At 37.7% G+C, this 22320-nt stretch overlaps 1 protein-coding gene and 1 pseudogene across 2 annotated transcripts in view; both read right to left on the bottom strand.

The window, feature by feature from the left end:
• Positions 1 to 22320, bottom strand: part of FHIT (fragile histidine triad diadenosine triphosphatase) — a 1475077-nt gene that overhangs the window by 1315388 nt on the left and 137369 nt on the right. The gene's annotated exons all lie outside the window — the stretch shown is intronic.
• On the bottom strand, positions 15798 to 21922 carry LOC110585079 (annotated as a pseudogene).

Below are 22320 nucleotides of genomic sequence, written 5' to 3'. Positions count from 1 at the left end.
GATATATGCATCCCTAACAAGTGCCATCCCTAAGATAATGAAGCCTGTCATCCAATATTCTGTCATTTAATTCATGGTGCTGTTTATCTTGGCTGCAGGAGAATAAGTTACCGGTATATTCAGAAAGTCTCGTACCACCTTTCCTCCTCTCCATTATCATAAAAGTTAAAATTACTTATTTATGAACCAAATAATTTATCTGAACATTTTAACAATGCACTAGCACTTATAAAGGTTTTTATTTCAATTTTGTTAGAGATACAAAGTCAAATATCACTGTGGTACAAGTTGTCCTGTTTTTTCTAATATCTAATAATATATGTATGGGGTTCCATTTTGGCCTTTTACAATTAATACAAGAAGTATAATGGATCCACAGCAATCTCCTTGAGAAAATAACAAATGGGTACCCGAAATAATTTATCTGTGGAATGCAAAGCCTTGATACACCACTTCTAAAACTACTCCAAAAGAAAAAGAAAGAAAAAAAAACATAATCCAAGTCAAGAGCCATTAAGAAAGAGCCAAAACCCTCACAGATTATTGTTGGGAATGTAAACAACATTTCTGGATTGGAACCTAGCAATATGTATCAAATGTTCACAGCTTTAAAATGTTCATTTCTGGGGCACCTGAGTGGCTCAGTCGGTTAAGCATCTGCCTTCAGCTCAGGTCATGATCCCAAGGTCCTGGGATCAAGCCTCAGGACAGGCTCCCTGATCAGCGGGGAGCCTGCTTCTCCCTCTGCCTCTGCTGTCCTTCCCCACCTTGTGCTCTCTGGTACTCTCTCTCTCTCTGTCAAATAAATAAATAAAATCTTTAAAAATAATAAAAATAAAATGTTCATTTCTTCACCATTATTTCAAGAAGCATATCGCAAGTAAATAATAAAAGATGTGCCAAAAGATATATCATATATGGATGTTCACTTAGTATTACTCCCCATAAAGAGAAATTGACAGAAATGTACAAGTCCACAAAATATTGATACATTTTGCTACCTACAAAATGGATTGCTATGCAGTCATTAAAAATAATGTTCCTGAAGAATTATAGTTTATAGGAATATGCACAAAAATATGCATGCTATCAAATTAAGTGCAACACCAAGATGCAAAACAGTGTAGGCAGTCTCTATCCAATATGTTTCTAATGTATATTTGCATATATATTTATACTTTTGCACAGATACATAGAAAGTGATCAATAAATATTTTTGAACATCTAAGCAGCGAGCGTGTGTGTGTGTGTGTGTGTGTGCAGAAAGACAAAGTAAAGTACCCCAAAATGTTGGTAGTGGTATCGGATAGACGGTAGAATTCTGAGGGATGCTTATTCTCTGCCTTATACTCTTCTATGTTTTCTATGTTGCCTCAAAGCACATGTTATTTTTGTAATCCAGAAATATTCTATCTTTACTGATTTGTGGGCTAAAGAAACTCATTGCTATTCTCCCTAGAGTACCAATGATGCAAACACTCTTGTTGGACACTTTCTCCCTTGTTTAGTGTCTGCCAAAATCCATGACTTTGAAGCCAGAATCATTTGGTTTCAAAACCTAGCTCTCTACTTTAAAGCTCTGTGACCTTGGATAAGTTCATTCATCTCTCTGAGGGTCCTTCGCCTCTGGTATGGGGATGTTTGGGGAAGTAAATGAGAAGTTCTGGGCCTATCAAATAGTCATTTGTCCCTCCCATTCCTTTCTAATAGGACCCTACTCTGGTTTTGTTTAGTTGGTGGGGGCCCACACCCCATACTCAGGGATAAAGGCTGGGCCCTACCCAGCCCTAAGCTGTAAGCTTGACCAGACCAGGACAAACACAGTACCTTCATTCTCCTTGCAAAGGATTGTTTTAGGGTACGGTTTAAAATTCTGGCGAATTGACTAGGAGGGCTAATTGTTGGGGGGCTTCTGAGAAATTTTTCCTCATTCTTAAGAAAACAAAGAACACATGTAAAGGATACATACTCTTCTCCATGTCTGGTCTTCAGACACTGCTATGTCAAGGTGTCTGGAAGAATCCTAGCCAACCTGGAACATAAGGGGACAAGCCTATGAAGAAAAGTAACACCTGAAAGAATGACCAAAAAAAAAAAAAAAAAAAATTTGAAAGAACCCTGGTTTTCAATAATGTTGTTGTTGAATTCTAGAAAGGCCTTAGCTTTTCATCTACATTTTAACGTTTTTGTTTAAGTCGGTTGAACTGGATTTCTATTAGTTCCATCTGAAGGAATCCAAAGTCACACAGAAAGCAAAAGTGCGAAACCCAGGACCAAGAGCTGAGTTCAACAGATGTAAGTTTTCCCTTTTTTCTAGCATCCTCCAAATATATATACAATATGCACAATGTACATGTAGGTTATAGGGAAGGTGACAAGAAAGAAAGGGTAAATAGACTTTTTTCCACCTCCCAAAACACACACCCAGGACCCAATTTCTCTAATTTTAACATACAGGCCCTAATAAATGATGGACAAAAGAAAGACTTGTGCAGCAGGAGACTGTATCCTGCTAAAAAGGAATTCTAGGTCTTCTCAGAAAATCGAGACTAACAAAGGCCTCCTACAATCCCTCTCTCCCTGTGGGTCTTGAACTGGCCAGAGCCATGCTTTTGTAAGAGGTCCCCCATATAGATCAGGATGGATGGAGTGTGCTATTACATCAAAAGAAAGCATCTGCCACCTGAATATGCATGGGCTACATCAACTGTGGGTCTTAATCAAGTTATAAGACTGACATGCAGTCCAATGACTGGACCACTAATTTATGCAGTTTGAACCACCAGATTGAACCACCTCCTTTTCTCATATCCTTTTGCATATAATCTAAATAGGGAAGAATAAACCAACCTGAGATATGCTTAGATATTTTCTATTTTAGTTAAAAATAAAATGTTAATTTTTTAAAGCCTGGAACATTATCTATAATTTGGGTCTAATGTCCCAAAAAAGTTTGTGCTACTGGAATTCAAAATCACCCCACTAGCACTGAAAAGAATTCTTGAGTGTTCAAAAGCTTTTGGGGGTTGATTTGTGTGCTTCCTTTTTATGACTATTGCTCCCCATCCCAGAATATGGCACTCAATAAGAAGGGCTAACAGTGTCCTGCTGGCCCTGTTCCTATGTATCATCTTGCTACATTTCCAGTTAATGGCATGACTGTAATGACTAGCAATTTAAATAATGGAGGCTGAAGCAGAGGCAGCTATAAGGACACAATGCAGAAATTGCCACAGTTTATCAACATCACTGGCACCCAGCTCTTCATTACCTCCTTGAATAGGGTCAAAGTAGTTAAAGTGATGCTGTAAATACCGACTAAAACAAAGTAGCTGTTTATTCTTGATTTGGCATTGGGTATTTATAACAAACAAGTTGCGTTTCCCAGGCATGGGTTATTAGACACGAGAGTGTAATTGATATTAACCAACTTTCAGGCTCCAGTAACTTTTTTTCACTGCGTGTCAGTTTACTTTTTTTAAAGCATAAGTAGTGCATGCCAAATGGAAAACGAGGAAAAACACACAAAACCCCCTAAGCTTTCAGTACTAAGTGAAAAACAACTAATCCATTTGTTGTATAGAATCCTTTAGAGGTTTGCTATCAACTCAGGAGAGTCTTCTCTTTTTGAAGGGGCCAAATTTGTATTGTATTGTATTGTATTGTATTGTATTGTATTGTACTGTACTGTACTGTATTGTATTATTGTATTATTTTATATATATATATATATATATATACAGGAAACGAGACTGCTCTGACTGTAATCTTGTTTTCCTTCAGAAGTGGAGCAGTATGGACTAATGTCTGAACACTCATTGTGCATCTACTATATTACAGCAGAAACTGAATACTGGTGACCCACTGGCAAATCTGGCCCATTGCTCTGTTTCATTTGGGCCAGCAGTAATGGCAGACTTAGTGTTTAACACTTTTTAATCCTTTGCATATTGAGAGTTTTCACAGAAAATGCTGAAAGCTCTGACCCTACAGGCACCAGACTCCTACATGGTAACAAACAGCTGGGGCTGAGTTGAGGCTGCTTTCGTTGGGGCAGGGAACCCACTGTGCATTCTGCCTCCTCATGACTCCCTAGAGCCTCCCTGCCACGGAGCACAAATGTTAACTATCTCCCTTCTTAAATGTAGTGCTATTTTTCTTATAGTAAAGATTGAAGACAAATATTGTATGTTGGTGTGTCTCCATCACAAGTGGGAAAACTAAAGATAGATTAAGAGGACTGGGGGTTTCAAGAAAAATGAAGAAACTGTAATTCTACACAGAAGTATGGGATTTCTTAACCTTACTTCCTTTGCTCAATAACAGAATCTCCCCAGTTGCACTCCAAGGGCATTTGAATGGATGACTCTCTGTGAAAAGCACCAAGCTAGAAGTTCTGTGGAAAGGAGGCCAGACGTATGGAAAAGTCAGGCTAAGTTTCACCTCAGATAAAAGCCATCAAGCCAAGAGGGGAAAAACAAGCAGTTCATTTGTAAGAAAAACTGAGAAAACAGCAAGCATGGTATTGAGGACTAGGAAGGATAAAACAGGTCCTGATGTTCTACCAAAAACATCTCAGGCCCTGGCCAACCTCCTTTCAGAGAATAAGTTAGGCACCACAGGAACCTGCATTTGTTGTCTGAAATCATCCAGATGTTCTTGGTGTGAGCTCCAGCAGGAGCCTCTTGTCTGGTCTGTAGCAGTGAACCCTCAGTGTCCATTTGGTTTTATGATCTCTTCTCCTTCTGCAGGGAGGGGGGAGTATTACAAGAGATGCTTGTTTTTAACAAGAAGAATAAACACACATGCACACACCAACTCAGAAAATATTACTTGATGGTGTCCCCTCCCATAGGAGATTTCACTCAGAAATACTTTTCTAGTAACCAAAAGCACTAAAAGTCTTAAGACCCAACAAATCTGAAATGATGGACAGTTAGGGAAGCTACTATACAGAAACAAGCTAAAAAAGACAGAACTCTTCAGAAAACCCAAAGAGGTGTGTAGAACACACAGGGTCATTTTCACCCTCATAGTAAATCCCATAGTAAAGAACTCAAGGAAAACTTTTCAGTATAACTGGGGAAGGGTAAGCAAAGAGTAGAGTACCGAACAAGCGTGTATTAATTTCCTACAGCGTACCAAGCACTGTATATACATTTAACAAGTTTTAATAATAAATAATACTTTTTTGTTGCTCATTCATTCTTTTAATAAGTATTTGTTCACTGCCTTCTCTGGGTCAAGCCTCTCTAAGGATACAGAAATTTAAAGATGTGGCTTTCCTATTGTCAAATTTTGAGTCTAACAGAGAGACAGACACTCTGATGAAAATAATAATGGTTATAAATATGTTAGCGATAATACAATGAGTTAATAATGTTGTCATTTACTGTCTGCTTACTATGTGATAGGGACTGTGCCAAGCACTTTACATTACTTTTCATTTAATCTCTCATAAATGCCCAGTGATTGAAGTACTAATATCTTCATTTTACCGAGAAGGAAAGTGAGCCATAGAGAGACTACATAGCTTGCCTAAGGTTATACAGCTAACAAGTGGGAAATTTGAGATTTAAACGCTGCCTCTTTTCTATACCAGATGAACAGATTATCTGCCACCTCAACTGAATACTGGCTGCAATGGAGGTATGCCAAGGACAACGGAAGCAGAATGGAAAGCTCTTAAATGCTTTTTAATTTACAAAGCACTTTCCCATACAGAGAGTAAGCTCCAGAATTCATCATCCCCAAGAGGTGGAATTGGTAGGAAATATAATAGGCTTTCAAAATGGTTTAGGTCAAGGGATGAATGACAAAGTTACGGCGGGTAAAAAGAACCTGGGATGAACCAAACTTTTCAGATCCAGAGGCAAAAAGAAAAGCAAGTTCTCCCATGACATCTTTCTTGGGAGCTTATTGGGAATAAAATCGTTCTTGTTGGATGAACCACACATGCCTAAATTTCCAAGTTTCTAAGAACAGAGAGTCAACAAAACTTTCACCCCATTTTTTTTACCTGAAGTCTACAGAAGATAATATGATACATAAAAGATGTATCAATTATTTAGTGTTTAATATGTCTCTGGCAGAGCAATAGGTACCTTGTATATATTGTTTCTCATCTCCTTAACACCATGAGATCCAACCCTATAGAAAAGAAGAACCCTGGGCTCAGAGAGGTCAAGTGACTTACCCAAGGCCACACAGAGAGTAAGTGCTAGAGGCATGACTTGAACTTGGAATAATGTGATTCCAACATCAATACTTTCTTCTTAACACCAAAGCACAAAGTATCAAGACAAATATCCCTACAATATTCAGCATGCTTCTTTTAATTCTTCATTCTTCATTCATTCTTTCAAAACCAATTTATCCTGTACATCCAAGGAACATAGTACCTATATGCATCCTCACCTCAGGAAAGGTGAGGAACAGGAGTGAGGATTAAAACCAGGAAGGGGATATGGTGCCACTTCGCACAGAGCCTTCAAGCCCATGATAAAAAAATGTAAGCAGCCATCCCAGGTAGAATGCACTAATATGTCAATTTTTGCCAACAGTGGGAAGTTATCTCTCCCACTTAAATCATTCAGTGGCTCCCCACTGCCCTTAAGACTAATCCCGAGTGTTTAATCTAGCCTGCAAGTTCTTGTGAAACTCTCCAGCCTCATCACTTTAACCATCTGTCACCATCCCAACTCTTCAGTGGACCTTACTCTTTTACCTCCCAGCTTTGCATGGGCTGTTCCTTTTATCCAGAAGACTGTCCTCAGTCCTCACCTCCCATTAGCTGGCTAACCCCCACCACTCAGCTCAGAAGTCTCAGCTCAAAAGGTACTGGTCTCTGGGAAGCCATCCTCAATGCCCTCACATCTATTATGTTATACAATGTGTTGTGAGTTTTATTATCTCTCTCCTCCGTCACTTCCCTCCTGGAGGGCAAGCACTGTCTTTGCTAGCTTCTCAGCACCTTGCAAACAGCCCGGCACATAACAGGTACTCAATAAATATCTTGGGAGTAATTGTTAGGTTAGTGAATCAAGTGATTGATGGACTGATTGATTCTTGTTGAGACTACTGAGTCAAGGAAGCCATAGGAGGTTGTGCTATAGTCCAGGGGAAAACATCTTGTTATGGAAGCCTGGAAGCATTTATTAGAGCAGGCACTTTGTTAAGTAGGGAGAGTGTAATGACTAGTTGGTCAAGGGAGACAGCAAGTCAGAGAAAAGCAGAGCCAGCGGGCAGTTGCTGGGGAGACTACAATTCCACAGGATGATGAGCCATTAACATGCAACACCGGGTAATCTGATTTTCATGACAGACAGATTTATTATGACTTCTAAATATATAAATCCCAGGTTATGCTTTACAGCTAACCTAACAACTTGATATATGTGTCTGACATCCCATCTTAAAATCAGATTCCAGCTTCTAATTAATTTTTATTCACCCTTCGCCATAACTAGAGACGCAGAAAATCTCAGTGGGATAAACAATAGACAGGGTATTAGTCGTTTGTATATTGTGGTGCATTTTCCATCAAAACACTGAGTTTCCTTTTTCTTTGCTACAAAAACGGGGAAGTACCCAATTCTCCCTATGACTTCTAGGAGGAATGAGTGGAGAACATTGTCCAGCAAGCTGATGGTATTTGTATTAAGTGACCCCCCCGTTCCTGGATACTCACCCTTCCCCCTCCAACTCATCCCACACACACAAGTTAGAAATAATACCATTCTAGTCAGTTTGAAGGCTGATCATAGCTTAAATGTTACCATCTCACTTTCTCCAGTAATATTTTTATTAAACAACTCTTAAGCTGAGTTGCTAACTCTATGAATACCTGACTTTAAACCAAAAATAACGTTCATGAAAGCTGAACATACTATCAACAGCTTCTTATATAATCTCAACAACATTTAATTCACTCACACCCAGATACTTTGTGAACAGTGCAAAGTGGTACGATGGTAGCTGGGAAAAGTTTTGTAATCTGCAGATTTCTTTAAAATGGGCTTTTAGTAGTCTGTATTTTTTAAATATACTATTAATGTATGTATATAATTTTTAAAACATTTTCTTCCGTTTTCTTTTGCCCATATATGAAAGTCAACATGATCACCACAGACTGGGTTAGGAAAAAACAACTACTCACATTCAACATTTAATTTATTTTTAAAGATTTTATTTATTTATTTGACAGAGAGAAAGAGACAGCGAGAGAGGGAACACAAGCAGGGGGAGTGGGAGAGGGAGAAGCAGGCTTCCTGCGGAGCAGGGAGCCCGATGTGGGACTCGATCCCAGGACCCTGGGATCATAACCTGAGCCGAAGGCAGACGCTTAACGACTGAGCCACCCAGGCGCCCCTCAATTTTTTTTTTTAAAGAGGGCGAGAGGGGGGATGGGAGGGGCTGAGGGAAAGGGAGAAGGAGAATCCTAAGCAGACTCCATGCCCAGCTCATGAGCCCGACATGGGGCTTAATCTCACAACCCTGAGATCATGACCTGAGCTGAAATCAGGAGTTGGACGTTTGACGAACTGAGCCACCCAGGCACCCCTTACATTCAGTTTTTTTTTAATTTTAATATGGAGTTTCACTGTGTGTTAGCCACTGTCCTCAAAACTTTAAATGCACTAAATCTTACCCCACACTCCATAAGATACCATAATTTTCCCCTATTGACATATGAGAACACTAAGGGACACAGGTTTTAAAAGTTGCTTGCAGTCACAAAACCTGGTAAGTGGTAGAGCCAAAATTTTAATTGACACTGATGAGGCTCTCTCACCTTGAACTTCACTAATATACTGCCTCAGGGACTTAAGGGAGACCTTACTAAATAAATAATAGTGTAAACAGCCAGATGTGTTTGCCAAAGCCATAAATCCAAACTACACAATCAACCTCACATTGAAAGCACTATAGTGTTTCTGGCTTTTTATAAGCAGATTTAAACAAATCTGGATTCCAGTCTGTTTACTGCCACAGGATGGAATACAAACTAGCAGGAGGAATACACCCAGCACAGAACTTGTCTGATAGACATCCTGAATCACAAAGGCTGCCACTTTCTGGTTCACGGTAGTGGAAATAGGGGAATACAAAAAAAATCTGAAAAATCTTCTCCTTATTTTGTTATAAATATATGGTTTCTAAATTTCCAGTGTCTGTCCAATTGAATTGATGGCAAAGTTGCATTATTACACACACACACACACACACACACACACACACACACACCCCACATATAGAATCTATTCAAAATGTGTCTTTATCTGAGCCCTGAAAACATTTTTTAAAAAATGGATTCATGGGGCGCCTGGGTGGCTCAGTTGGTTAAGCGACTGCCTTCGGCTCAGGTCATGATCCTGGAGTCCTGGGATCGAGTCCCACATCGGGCTCCCTGCTCAGCGGGGGGTCTGCTTCTCCCTCTGACCCGCTTCTCTCTCGTGCTCTCCGTCTCTCATTCTCTCTCTCAAATAAATAAATAAAATCTTTAAAAAAAAAATGGATTCACATAATGATAAAAAAGAAGTTCATTTGCTTGCCCTTCAGGATACATAATACTGTATTTACCCAAACAAAATTGCATATTCTCCCTACAAAATCCAATTTAAATATATACAGTACTTTTATTTCTTTCCCTCAGAAAAGTTTATTTGTAAGGATAGAACATATCCTGGATACCAGTAAAAATAATAATCATTTAAAATAATAAAATTTTTAATTAAAATTATCATCACAATTTTATTTTTTTTAAAGATTTATTTATTTATTTGAGAGAGTGAGAATGAGAGAGAGAGAGAGTACATGAGAGGGGGGAAGGTTAGAGAGAGAAGCAGGCTCCCTGCCGAGCAGGGAGCCCGATGCGGGACTCGATCCCGGGACTCCAGGATCATGACCTGAGCCGAAGGCAGTCGCTTAACCAACTGAGCCACCCAGGCGCCCCATCACAATTTTAAAAGTATTTCATTTTTTTAAATGAATTTAGAGTAGAATAGAAATCAAATCAACATTTACAAGAACACATAAAGCATTCATATTACAGCTAATCTATATGGATGATTTGTAAGTTGCAGAGCATTTTAATAAAACCATATTTTGACTCTAGCACTATTCAGTTAGGGCTTTATCAAAATATCTAATTACAAAATAAGATCTATGATGTTCAGATGAAACCACACACAATATAATCAAATCCTTAGCATGAAGCCATTCAATTTGTCATTCCAGGGTCTGTTTTCTGGGCCCATTCCAGTTTAAAATAGCTTCTCCAGTAACACCACATTGCCCTTCCTCCCCTTTGCCCTCAAAATTATTGGAGCATAATGTAATTCTTTTACAAGCCTTAGGAAAATATTATTGGAATGCACAGGCAAAAATGCAGAGATGAAATGGAACAGGAAGGAAAAAACAAGTTTTTAAAAAATGGAAAATCAATTACTGTTTTTAATAACAGTGGTAATAGCTTTTGAGCTAAGAAAAAAAAAACTGCCCAGGGACAAAATAGATGTTCAATATTACAATGCACTAATGAGTACATTTACATATAATTTTCTGAAATTTACATCCAAGACTAACTGCGAGTAGAATTTAGTATCAATAGGAGTTTCCAAAATCCATTCATTTTTCCTCTAATCATATTGAATATTTAAGGTGCTTGACTAGACCTGATTATTTTTCTTCTGGACCCAACAAAGAACCCCGACAGCTTCGAAAGTGATAGATGAGTGGGGCATTTCCCACCAATGGGCAAAGCCCCCCCCACTCCCACCCCAGGCCGTCACAGCAGGAGGGAAAACAATGAGAAAGTTTGTTCAAATTCACATGCCGGCCACTGAATAAAATCTGCAGAGAACAAGGAGGTCAGCCTTGTCAAAGGGCCACCGCAAAAATAAAGAGGAAGAGGCAGAAATCCAAACTTCGAACATACGACTTTGCCGCCTCTTCATTTCATGACAGCCTGGAGGGAAGCCTCTGACAGACAGCCATCTCCCACTGCCCCTGAAAAGATGAAAAGAATACAAGCCCCAGCAAATCTCCCACTAACTCAAAACTGAGAAAAAGAAAGGGAAATGTAGCTAATTTGCAGTAACCCTGCTTCCTTATTCAGATTTCTGGAAGCATAATAAAATAGAGACAGTGTCTCCAGGACTCCACTTCCAGCTGTGCCCCACAAGTTGGAAAAAACAAGCAGGGACATGTTAACTAACCATACCAAACTGCCCCTCCTGCTGCCATTCTTCCAAATAATTCTAAGGAAGGCTGTGAGCCATTCTCCTAAATGCTTTAAGAAGATATATTCCTGACCAGGCAAAGAGATTTAGGTGAATTCCCGGCCGAATGCAGAATAAGGAACAAAATGCTCTCTCGAGGTGCTCAATTCTTGATGTATTGTGTTCTACTGTCTGCTAAAAGCATCATCTCCCCATAATTAAATGTTCAAATTCTACTTTGATGGTCCATGTAAAATTCAATTTGGTCAATTCAGTGCACCATCCACCCAGAGGTTGCCTTTCCATCCTCCCTGTGTGAGTTTCCTAGGGCTACTGTAACAAAATACCACAAACTGAGTGTGGCTCAAAGGAAAGAAGTGCGTTGTCTCACAGTTCTGGAGGCAAGAAGTCCTAAATCAAAGGTGTCCATGGGGCCATGCTCCCTCTGAGACTCTGGGTAGAAGAAACCCTCCTTGCCTCTTCCTAGCTTCTGGTGGTGGCCATCAACCCTTGGCACTTGTGAGCCTGCAGCTGCATCACTATATGCCTCTGTTACCATATTCTCTCTTGTGCATCTCTCTGTCTCTTCTCTACTTGGAAGGATACCAGTCATACTGTGTTAAGGGCCCATCCTATTCCAGTATGACCTCATCTTAACTAATTATATCTGCAATGGCCATGATTCCAATACAGTCACATTCTGACGCAATGGAAGGTTAGGATTTCAAATATCTTTGGCAGGGACACCATTCAACCTAGAACACTACTATACTGAATCAACCACCAAGCTACATCCAAACTACTTCCTAACTGCCTCTCAAATCGCCATTTCTTTCTCTTCCCACCACTACCGATTCCCACATCATTTCACATGGATAATTATATGAATTTCTCAAATCCTGCCCTCATTTTTGCAACACTCCAATCAACTCTCAAAAAAAACTTATTAAATGGAATGTAACATACATGCAGAAAAGTGCATAAATTATAATGGATTTCCACAGAGTGCACATACTCATGTAACCACCACCCAAATCAAGACAGAGAATATTACCAACACCCTGGAAACACACCTCATAACCCCCCAAGTAACTCCCCCCTATTCCATCTCAAAGCTAACCATTATCCTGACCTCTACAAATATGGATCAGTTTTACATGGTTTGGGATTTTATGTGAACGGTGCCATACAGTCCATACACTTTCATATCTGGCTTCTTCTGTTAGTGAGACTCACCCTTGTTGTTGCAAGCTGAAATAACTGATTCATTTTCTTTGCTTTATAAATATTTTATTGTATGATGATACCATTTATGTATTCATTCTACTGTTGATGACCATTCAGATTGAGTTCCATTTGAGAGCTATTAAAAATAATGGAGCTATGAACATTCTCATAGTTTTGAGCATATGTCTAGTAGAACTGCAAAATCATAGGGCATTTAATTGTTCATCTTCAGCAGATATTGCCGAACAATTTGCTAAAATGATTATATTAATTTTCAACAACACAGCAATGTATGAGTATTCCAGTTGCTTCATATCCTTGTCAACACTTGGTATTATCAGTCTTCTTCATTTTAGTCATTCTGATGTGTGTGCAGTGGTATCTCACAGTCCCTTTATTTTGCATTTCCATGATGGTTAATTATAATAAGGAGCAATTCAAAAACTGATTGGCCCTATGGATATCTTCTTTTGTGAAGAACTTGTTCAAATCCATTGCCCATTTTTTCTATCAGGTTATCTCTTTTTTCTTATTGATTTATAAAAGATATCCATATGGAAACTAGTCCTTTGACAGACATATATATTGCAATTATCATTTCCCATTTTGTGGGTTGCCTCTTCTCTCCTTTTTTTTTTAAAGATTTTATTTATTTATTTGACAGAGAGAGACACAGCAAGAGAGGGAACACAAGCAGGGGGAGTGGAAGAGGGAGAAGCAGGCTTCCTGCAGAACAGGGAGCCCAATGTGGGGCTCGATCCCAGGACCCTGGGACCATGACCTGAGCCAAAGGCAGACGCTTAATGACTGAGCCACCCAGGTGCCCCCTTTTCTCTCCTTTAATAGTGTCTTTGGTATAAAAACTTTTCATTTTAATGCAGTCTAATATATTTATCTTTTCATTTTTTGCTTTTTAAAAAAAGCTTTATTGAAATAATAATTCACAAACTATCCAATTCATTCAAAATGCACAATTCAAAGTTCTTTAGTGTGTCCCCAGGATTGTGCAACAATCACAATAATCTAATTTTATAATATTCTTATCACCCCCAAACAAACTGCATGTCCTCTAGCTGCCACTTCCCATTCCTCCCAACACTCTCACCTTCACCAAGCCCTAAGCAAGCACTAATCCATGTCTGTCTCTACTGAATTGCCTTTGCTGAACATTTCATATAAATGGAATCATATAATCTATAGTTTTTTGTGACTGGTTTCTTTCATTTAGTATAAGGTTTTCAAACTTCATCCATGTTATAGTGCATATCAATACTTCATTTCTTTTCCTTGCTGAATAATATTCCACTGTGTAGACGTATTACATTAACTTATCCATTCATCAGTTGAGGAGTATTTGGGAAGTTTCCATTTTTTGCATATTACAAATAATTCTTCTTGGTAAGCAAAATTTGGCTATCCCCAAATCACTAAGATCTTCTACTGTATTACCTTCAGATGCCTTATTGTTTTACCTCTCACATTCAGATCAACAATCCAGCTAGAATTTATTTTTGTTTATTATGTGAGGAATTTTTTTCTCACATGAATGCCCAATTGTCTCAGCCCTTTCCTCACTGCTCCACAGTGTCACCTTTCTCAGAAATCAAGTGTCCCTAGATGAATGGCTCTATATCTGTATTCTCTATTCTGTTCCATTGATCTATTTGTTTATTCTTGAGTAATATTACACTATCCTAATTATTGTAGCTTTACAATATATATTGATATCTCATTGTTTAAGTCCTCCAACTTTGTTCTAATTCTTCTTCACTTATCTTACCTATTCTGGGCCATTGGCACTCTGATATTTTGGCCAGGACGTCACTGAATTTTGAAATCAATTTGAAGAGATCTGACCTCTTTACGATACTGAGCCAGCCAATCCATGAATATATTATGTCATTCCATTTATTTAGATTATCTTTAATTTCTCCCAATAGTATTTCTCTGTAGACATCTAATACATCCTTTGTTAGATTTATTCTTATTTTTAATATTTTAGGCTATTTTAAATGGTAACTTTAAAAATGGTTTATTCAGGTAAAATTTATATACCATGAAATTTATCCATTTCAAGCGTACAATTTCACGATTTAGCAAATTATACAGTTGTGCAAACATAACCCCAATCTACTGTTTGAACACTTCTATCAACCCAAAATGTTACCACATGCTCATTTACAGTTAATTCCCACTCTTACAGTAGGCAAAAATAGCCATCTTTATAGTTTTGCTTTTTCTAGAGATTTCATCAAAATGGAATTATATCTTTTGTGTCTATATTCTTTTCACTTAGGATAATATTTTTGAAGTATATCCAAGTTGTCTCATATATCAGTAGTTTATTCCTTTATAAAACTGTTGAGTAGCATTCCTTTATGTAAGTATACCAGTTTTTGTTTATCTACTAACCACCAGATAGATACATGGATTGCTTCTAGCTTGGGGCCATTCTGAATGACATTGCTATGAATGTTCATGCACAAGTCTTTGTGTAGACACAGACTTTGTTTCATGTAAGTTTTTACTTCAATAACTAGAAATGAAATTGCTTGGTTCCATAAATAAGTATGTATTGAACTTTATCAAAAACTGCTACTGTTTTCCAGAGTGGCTGTACCATTTACATTTCCACCAGCAATGGATAAATTTTCCCAATTTCTCCCTATCTTCACCAGCACTTTTCATTATCTTTTTTATTTTAGTCATTCTAGTGAATTGACATCTTCTTGTGGTTTCAATTTACATATCCCTAGAGATAATGAGCATATTTTCACAGGTTTATTTGCCCTTAATATATATAAATACTTTGGTTTGTCTACTTGTTGAGAGTTCTTTATATATCTGGATGTAAATGTTTGATCAGATATAATTGGTAAATATTTTATCCCATTCTGTGGCTTACATTTTCATTTTTTCAAAATTTCATAATGTCCAATTTATCTCTTTTTTTTCCTTTTAGGGATCTTGGTTTTGGTGTTATATTTAAGAAATCTGTGACTAACCTAAGGTCATAAAAACTTTCTTGTATGTTTTCATCTAGACGTTTTATAATTAACAGTGCTTACATTTTTATCTGTAATGCATTTCAAGTTAGTTGTGTATACAGTATAGGGTAATCTGGGGATACAGATATCTAATCGTTCCACTTCATACTCTTTGGGAATACAATTTGGTTGTAGTTTATAGTCTTTTTTTTTTTATATGTTGTAGGATTCATTTCAAGTGCCATCTTTTTTATTTTATTTTATGTTTTCAAAGATTTTATATTTTTTTTTCTGAATTGTAGTCTTTATTAAGGTTCTTTTACAAACTTATCTTTGCTAATACGAAAAAGCTGCTTTGACTTTAACACGTGCTTTGCAGATTTACATCAGCTGTAAGAAAGGCGTCAGCTGAGTAGAGTTTGGTCTTCAAAAGTGTGACTGCATCCTGCATCTCCAGACTTTCTACCTCCCAATTACGGACCAAGATCACGTGAAAACCCATTACTTTCAAATGTCGCATTTTCATAGCAAGGAATCCTCTGGGGTGGGCTAAATCCAAACAGTAAGTAGATCTAGGAACACACAGTACAGCTACTCCTTGAGTATCTGCAGCAGAAGTTACCACGTCGGAAAATGGAAGCACTTGACTCCTGTTAATATCCATTCTTACTTCAAAATCAATATGGTAATTGTGTGTCAACTGTCTGTTTTTTGAGAAGTATCCTTCTCCCAGAAGGCTACTTGGCGCATCTGCCACCTTCACATTTGGATACAATGCTGTGGACAGCAGCGGTGGTGGGGCCAAATCTACGGTGTTGTGACAAGAAATATCCAGTTTTAGGCAAGCAGCCAAAATACAAAGCTTGTGAGCATTCCTCTCATTACCTGACATCAGCAGTTCATTGATGACGTCCTTTTGGAGAAGTGGATTAATAAGGGCCATGGGAAAATGGTTCATCAAGCAAAATGAACACACAGCATTCAATAGATTTTCAGAAAAGATGTGGTGGAGATAACCAGTCAGAGAAGTAGCCAGCCATAACTTCTTGGAACTCTGAGGTCTGGCATTTGTAGAACTGATTGAGAGAAGAATACACATGAAGAATACAGACAATGCTTTTCATGTTTAGAGAGGCAAGATCAGCTCACTTTCTTCATGAACAAGTCCATCAAATCAGTATTGTCAAAAGCCAAGGTTTTCAAATAAAATGAGGAGAAAGAGAACTTGCTTTACCTTCCAGATGTCAATAGTTGTAGCCACATAATCTGCTATTCCCTTAAAAAGATCTAAATTATGGTACCGGAGGTCTCTGCAAGACTGCAATATGTTGATCAGTACTTCAAAAGGATACCCATGGATATTACCTATGACCATCTTACTGCATTCATCCAGAAGTATAATAGAGTGGTGATTCATGGCAACAAATCAGAAAATCTGTCTAATTCTCTCAAGGCTTTCACCTCCAGTTTCCTTTTAAGAGCAATCGGTGCATCTTTTCCAACACATCTTATCACAGCTTGTAATGTAAAGACACACTGTATTTTCCAGACTTGCTGATCAACTAGTATGCACAATCCTGCTCGAAGAACGTCCACATTCTTGCATGGCTCCATTGCCTCTAAAATAGTTGACAAAACTGAAAGACATTTCTCATCACACTCATTGATATGTTCTTGGACCACCCTCAGCAAAGTCTGTACCAGCAGAGTGTTCTGAGGAATTCCAAGCTTCACCATAGCATGAAGACTGAACAGCAGGTGGTCACAGTGCATGATCTTGGATTCTCTCATCACTTGTTCACACAGCTGGTTAAATGCAGGGTGGTTAAACATCAGTTGTTTTTTAACACGCTTCTGGTCATCAGACATCCTTTTGGCAATTATCCACATTGCTGAAAAATAGTTACTACTGGGAAATATAGGTCCTTCTGAAAACGTATCTAACACATCACTCAGAGAACTACAGTCCTGAGATAGTTTTTTTATAGTTGACAGGGGTTGGTTTTGTTTCCTTGGTGAGCACATCTTCATTGGAGGCCTTATGATGAAATGTTATCTTCTTCAATCCATCATCAGGGTCAAGAGAGTGTTTTGAATCAAATGACAGTCTTTTAGGACAAAGCAGTCTGTCAACTGTAAGGACTGTTTCAGTGCCTATGCCCTTTGTTTGAAAATTATCTCCTGATTTAAAAATTAAGACATCCTGAAATAGATATCTAATAGATGACTGCACTCCATTACGAAAGTCACTTAAGAGAGGGTTTCTTGGGTTCCAGTTTGAATAAACAATTTTCAGTCTGGAAAATCCCAAAGGATACAGCCTCATAGTTCTGCTTGTTGGAACTAAAGTACTGAATTGTCTGCTCTGCTATTCATTGTGCTATCCACTCAAACACTTTCAAATCACTTTAAAGTAGTCTATATAATACAATGCCACTTCAGGGAGTGAAAGGGAAGACAAGCCGTTGTTTAAAGAGAAGACATGCCGTTGGTTTCCATTGCTTTGGAGAGGTCTTCAATGAAAAAACTTTAACATTGACGGATACTTTTTTTTTTTTAATTTTTTTATTCTTATGTTAATCCCCTACATTACATCATTAGTTTTAGATGTAGTGTTCCATGATTCATTGTTTGTGCATAACACTCAGTGCTCCATGCAGAACATGCCCTCCTCAATACCCATCACCAGGCTAACCCATCCTCCCACCCCCCTCCCCTCTAGAACCCTCAGTTTGTTTTTCAGAGTCCATCGTCTCTCATGGTTCGTCTACCCCTCCGATTTCCCCCGCTTCATTCTTCCCCTCCCGCTACCTTCTTCTTCTTCTTCTTTTTAACATTGACGGATACTTTTTAACATGAAGATTTAGCAACGGCGGAACCCAGACTTTAAGCATAGGGACTGGACAAGTAGAACCGCTGAGGTCAGAACCCCATGGTTCTATACAGGCACAGCCATGACAGCTTTCCCGCAAATATTTTATTTTTAAGTAATCTCTACACCGAACATGGGACTCGAACCCACAACCTCAAGATCAAAAGTCACAAACTCCACTGACTGAGCCAGCCAGGAACCCCATTTAATGCTATCTTTTTAAAATTTCATTTTGTAATTCTTTGGTTGCTAATATATACAAAATATATTTTTATATTGACTTTGTATCCAGCAAACTTGCTAAATTCAATTGTTAAATTTACATAATTATATTTTTGCAGATAATATAATTTTATTGCTTTGTCTCCAATCCTTATATCTTTTTTTTTTTCCTAACCTCACTGAATTCACTAGGACCTCCAGTATAATGCTGAAAAGAAGGGGTGACAACTGTCACCCATTTCTCATCCTTAATTTCAGGATAAGGCTCTCAATATTTCACTTAAGCATGTTTGCTGTGGATTTTCTTTACAGATCTATTTTATTGAGGTATAACTGGCATACAACATTATACTAGTTTTAGGTGTATATCCTAATGATTCAATATTTGTATATATTGTGAAATGATCACTACAAAAATCTGGTCAATACCTGTCACCATACACAAAAGATGCTTGATATGATTTCAATCTTCCTAAATTTATTGAAACTTGTTTTGTGACCTAACTTGTAATCTATCCTGAAGAATGTTTCATGTGCATTTGAAAAGAATGTATATTCTACTGTTTGGGGATGGAATGTTCAGTATATATCTATTAATTCCATCTGGTCTAATCTGTCATTCAAAGCCAGTGTTTCTGTATTAGTTTTCAGTCTGGATAATCTATCCATTGATGTAAGGGGGATGTTGAAGTCCTCTTCTATTATTGTATTGCTGTCTGTTTCTCCCTTTAGGGCTATTAATATTGGCTTTATATATTAAGGTGTTCCTACGTCGAGTGCATAAATATTTACAAATATTATATACTTTTGTTGGATTGACCTCTTTATTATTTTGTCTCTTTTACAGTCTTTATTTTCAAGTCTATTTGTCTGAAATAATAGCTACCTCACAGCTTTCTTTTGGTTTCCATTTGCATGGAATATCTTTTTCCATCTTTTCGCTTTCAACTGTATATGTTCTTACCTTTCAAGTGAGTTTCTTATAGGAAACATATAGATAGGTCTTGTTGGTTTTGTTGTTGTTGTTGTTTTATCCATTCAGCCATTCTGTGTCTCTTGATTGGAGAATTTAGCCCATGTACATTTAAAGTAAATATTGACAGGCACATACTTATTGCCACTTTGTTTGTTGTTTTCTGGCTGTTTTGTACTTCCTCTGTACCTTTCTTCTTCTCTTGCTTTCTCCCTTTGTGTGTGTGTTTTTTTTAAGATTTTTATTTATTTATCTGAGAGAGAGTGCACACAAGCAGGGGTGGAAGGGCAGAGAGAGAGGGAGCAGACTGCTCACTGAGCAGAATGCCCAGTGCGGGGTTTGATCCCAGGACCTTGGGATCATGACCAGAGCCAAAGGCAGACACTTAACTGACTGAGCCACCCAGGTGGCCCATCTTCCTTTGTGGTTTGATTACTTTCTTTAGTGGTATGCTTAGATTTCTTTCTCATCATCTTTTATGTATCTACTATAGGTTTTTGCTTTGTGGTTACAAAAAACAAATTTTAACAATCTATGTTAAATTGATAACAACTTAAGTTTGAACACATTCTAAAGCTCTACATTTTGACTTATTTATCCACCACATCCTGTGCTTTTGAAGTCACACTTTACATTCTTCTATCTTGTGTATTCCTTAATTAATTATTGTAGTTACAGTTATTTTCCCACTTTTGTTTTTTAGCTATATACACTTTGTAAGTGATTAATCCACTAACTTTACTCTACATTTACCTTTCCCAGTGAGATTTATACTTTCTTATGTTTTCTTATTCTAATTAGTGCCCTTTCTTTGCAGCCTAAAGAATTCCCTTTAACATTTCTTGTAAGGCCAGTTTAGTGGTAATGAACTCCTTTAACTTATCTGGGAAGCTCTCTATATCTCCTCCAATTGTGAATGATAACTTTGCTGAATAGAGTATTCTTGGTTGGAAATTTTTTTCTTTCAGCACTTTGAGTGTATTGTGCCATTCCCTTCTGGCCTGCAATGTTTCTGCTGATAAATCTATTCATAGTCATATAGGGGTTACCGCGAATGTTAACGGGTTGGTTTTTTTCTTGCTACTTTTAAGATTCTCCCTGTCTTTACACACATTTTAATTATAATGTGTCTTGGTGTGCATTTCTTTGGGTTCATCTTATTTTCAGATATTCTCTATTAAAGATGTTTAGTTATATTCCTAGTTTGCCAAACATTTTCATCAGAACTAAATATAAATTTTATCAAATGCATTTCTGTATCTATTAAGATGATTGTATGATTTTTCTTTATTATATTATTTGATTTTTTTAATGTTATCCAACCTCTCATTCCTATCATAAATACAACTTGCTCATGACATATTCTCTTTTGTATATATTGGTTGGTCTTTTATTATTTTGTTTTAGGATTTTTGCATCATTAGGACTGTCAAAATCTTTGCTCAATTTTCCTAACCTCTTAGCTGCTGTTTTCTATTGGGCTTTTTAGCTTCTCAGAGCTTTATCATTTACAAATCCACAAATGCTTCATGGAGAAAAACAGTGAAAATACTGAGGTCCCTTCAGCACACTTCCTCTCTCCAGGATTCTAGACCCTCAAGTCCCAAGAGCCTTGGTAGCTCTTCAATGCCTTTAAATAAATATTTTCTCCTTATTTTGTATAATTTTTCTAGTTGTTCTGTGGAGGGTTGTTGGCTACTCTACCATTACCAGAGCAAAAATTAATCCTTTATAATGTAAAACAAATCATATTATTCTTCTCCCCTAAATTTGTAAATGGCTAACCTGCTGTGCTTATTTTTTTTAATAAACATTTGGAATTTTATTAAAAAAAAACATTAAAAAACTAAAAAAAAAAATCACAACCATGAACATTGTTACAGTTAGAGGCTCTCTTGGCTCTCCACAATGATACTGAGCATGTTCACAAGGGGTTCCCATTGTTTAGTCTTAGTTAAACAACCATCTTTAAAAGAAGGAAAAAAAAACTCGGCACACTACCATTTAACTTGTTTTAATGTTTCTTCACAAATGGTGAAAAATACTAAAGTACAGACAAGGAATAATCATAATGTTGTGGCCAACATTATAAATATGGAATTATAAATTTAAAACATTTTCTGGTTTAAGAAATAAATCTGGTAGTCAATGCAGCTCTGCGTAACCCGCTGTCCTTATAATAAAATGCATATTCCCTGCTATGGCCTAGACTGATCCAATCCCAGCCTTTTGCTCTGTCTTGTCTTACCATTCACTCCCTTGCTCACTCCTCATGGGTCTATTTTCTGTCCCTCTAACCGCACCAGTTCATTCCCAAATCAGTATCTTCACATTTGCTTTTCCCTTTCCCTGGAACACCCTGTCCCTGATCTTTATATAGCTATCTTACTTTATCATTCTGTCTCAGTTTCAACATCATCTTCCCAAAGAGGCTTTCTTGGGACAATTTATTTTGTGCCCCACCTGCCTGCCCTTTGCCCTCATCAAACAATATAACCTACATAAAACAAAGGATAATAAAATTAAGCCAACAAAAATTGTCGGGGATGCGGAGAAAGGGGAACCCTCCTACACTGTTGGTGGGAATGCAAGCTGGTGCAGCCACTCTGGAAAACTGTATGGAGGTTCCTCAAAAAGTTGAAAATAGAGCTACCATATGATCCAGCAATTGCACTACTGGGTATTTACCCCAAAGATACAAAAGTAGGGATCCAAAGGGGTATGTGCACCCCGATGTTTATAGCAGCAATGTCCACAATAGCCAAACTGTGGAAAGAGCCAAGATGTCCATCGACAGATGAATGGATAAAGAAGATG

Source organism: Neomonachus schauinslandi, chromosome 1, assembly GCF_002201575.2.
Source record: "Neomonachus schauinslandi chromosome 1, ASM220157v2, whole genome shotgun sequence".
Lineage (NCBI taxonomy): Eukaryota > Metazoa > Chordata > Mammalia > Carnivora > Phocidae > Neomonachus > Neomonachus schauinslandi.
This window is presented reverse-complemented; position numbering and strand designations above follow the sequence as displayed.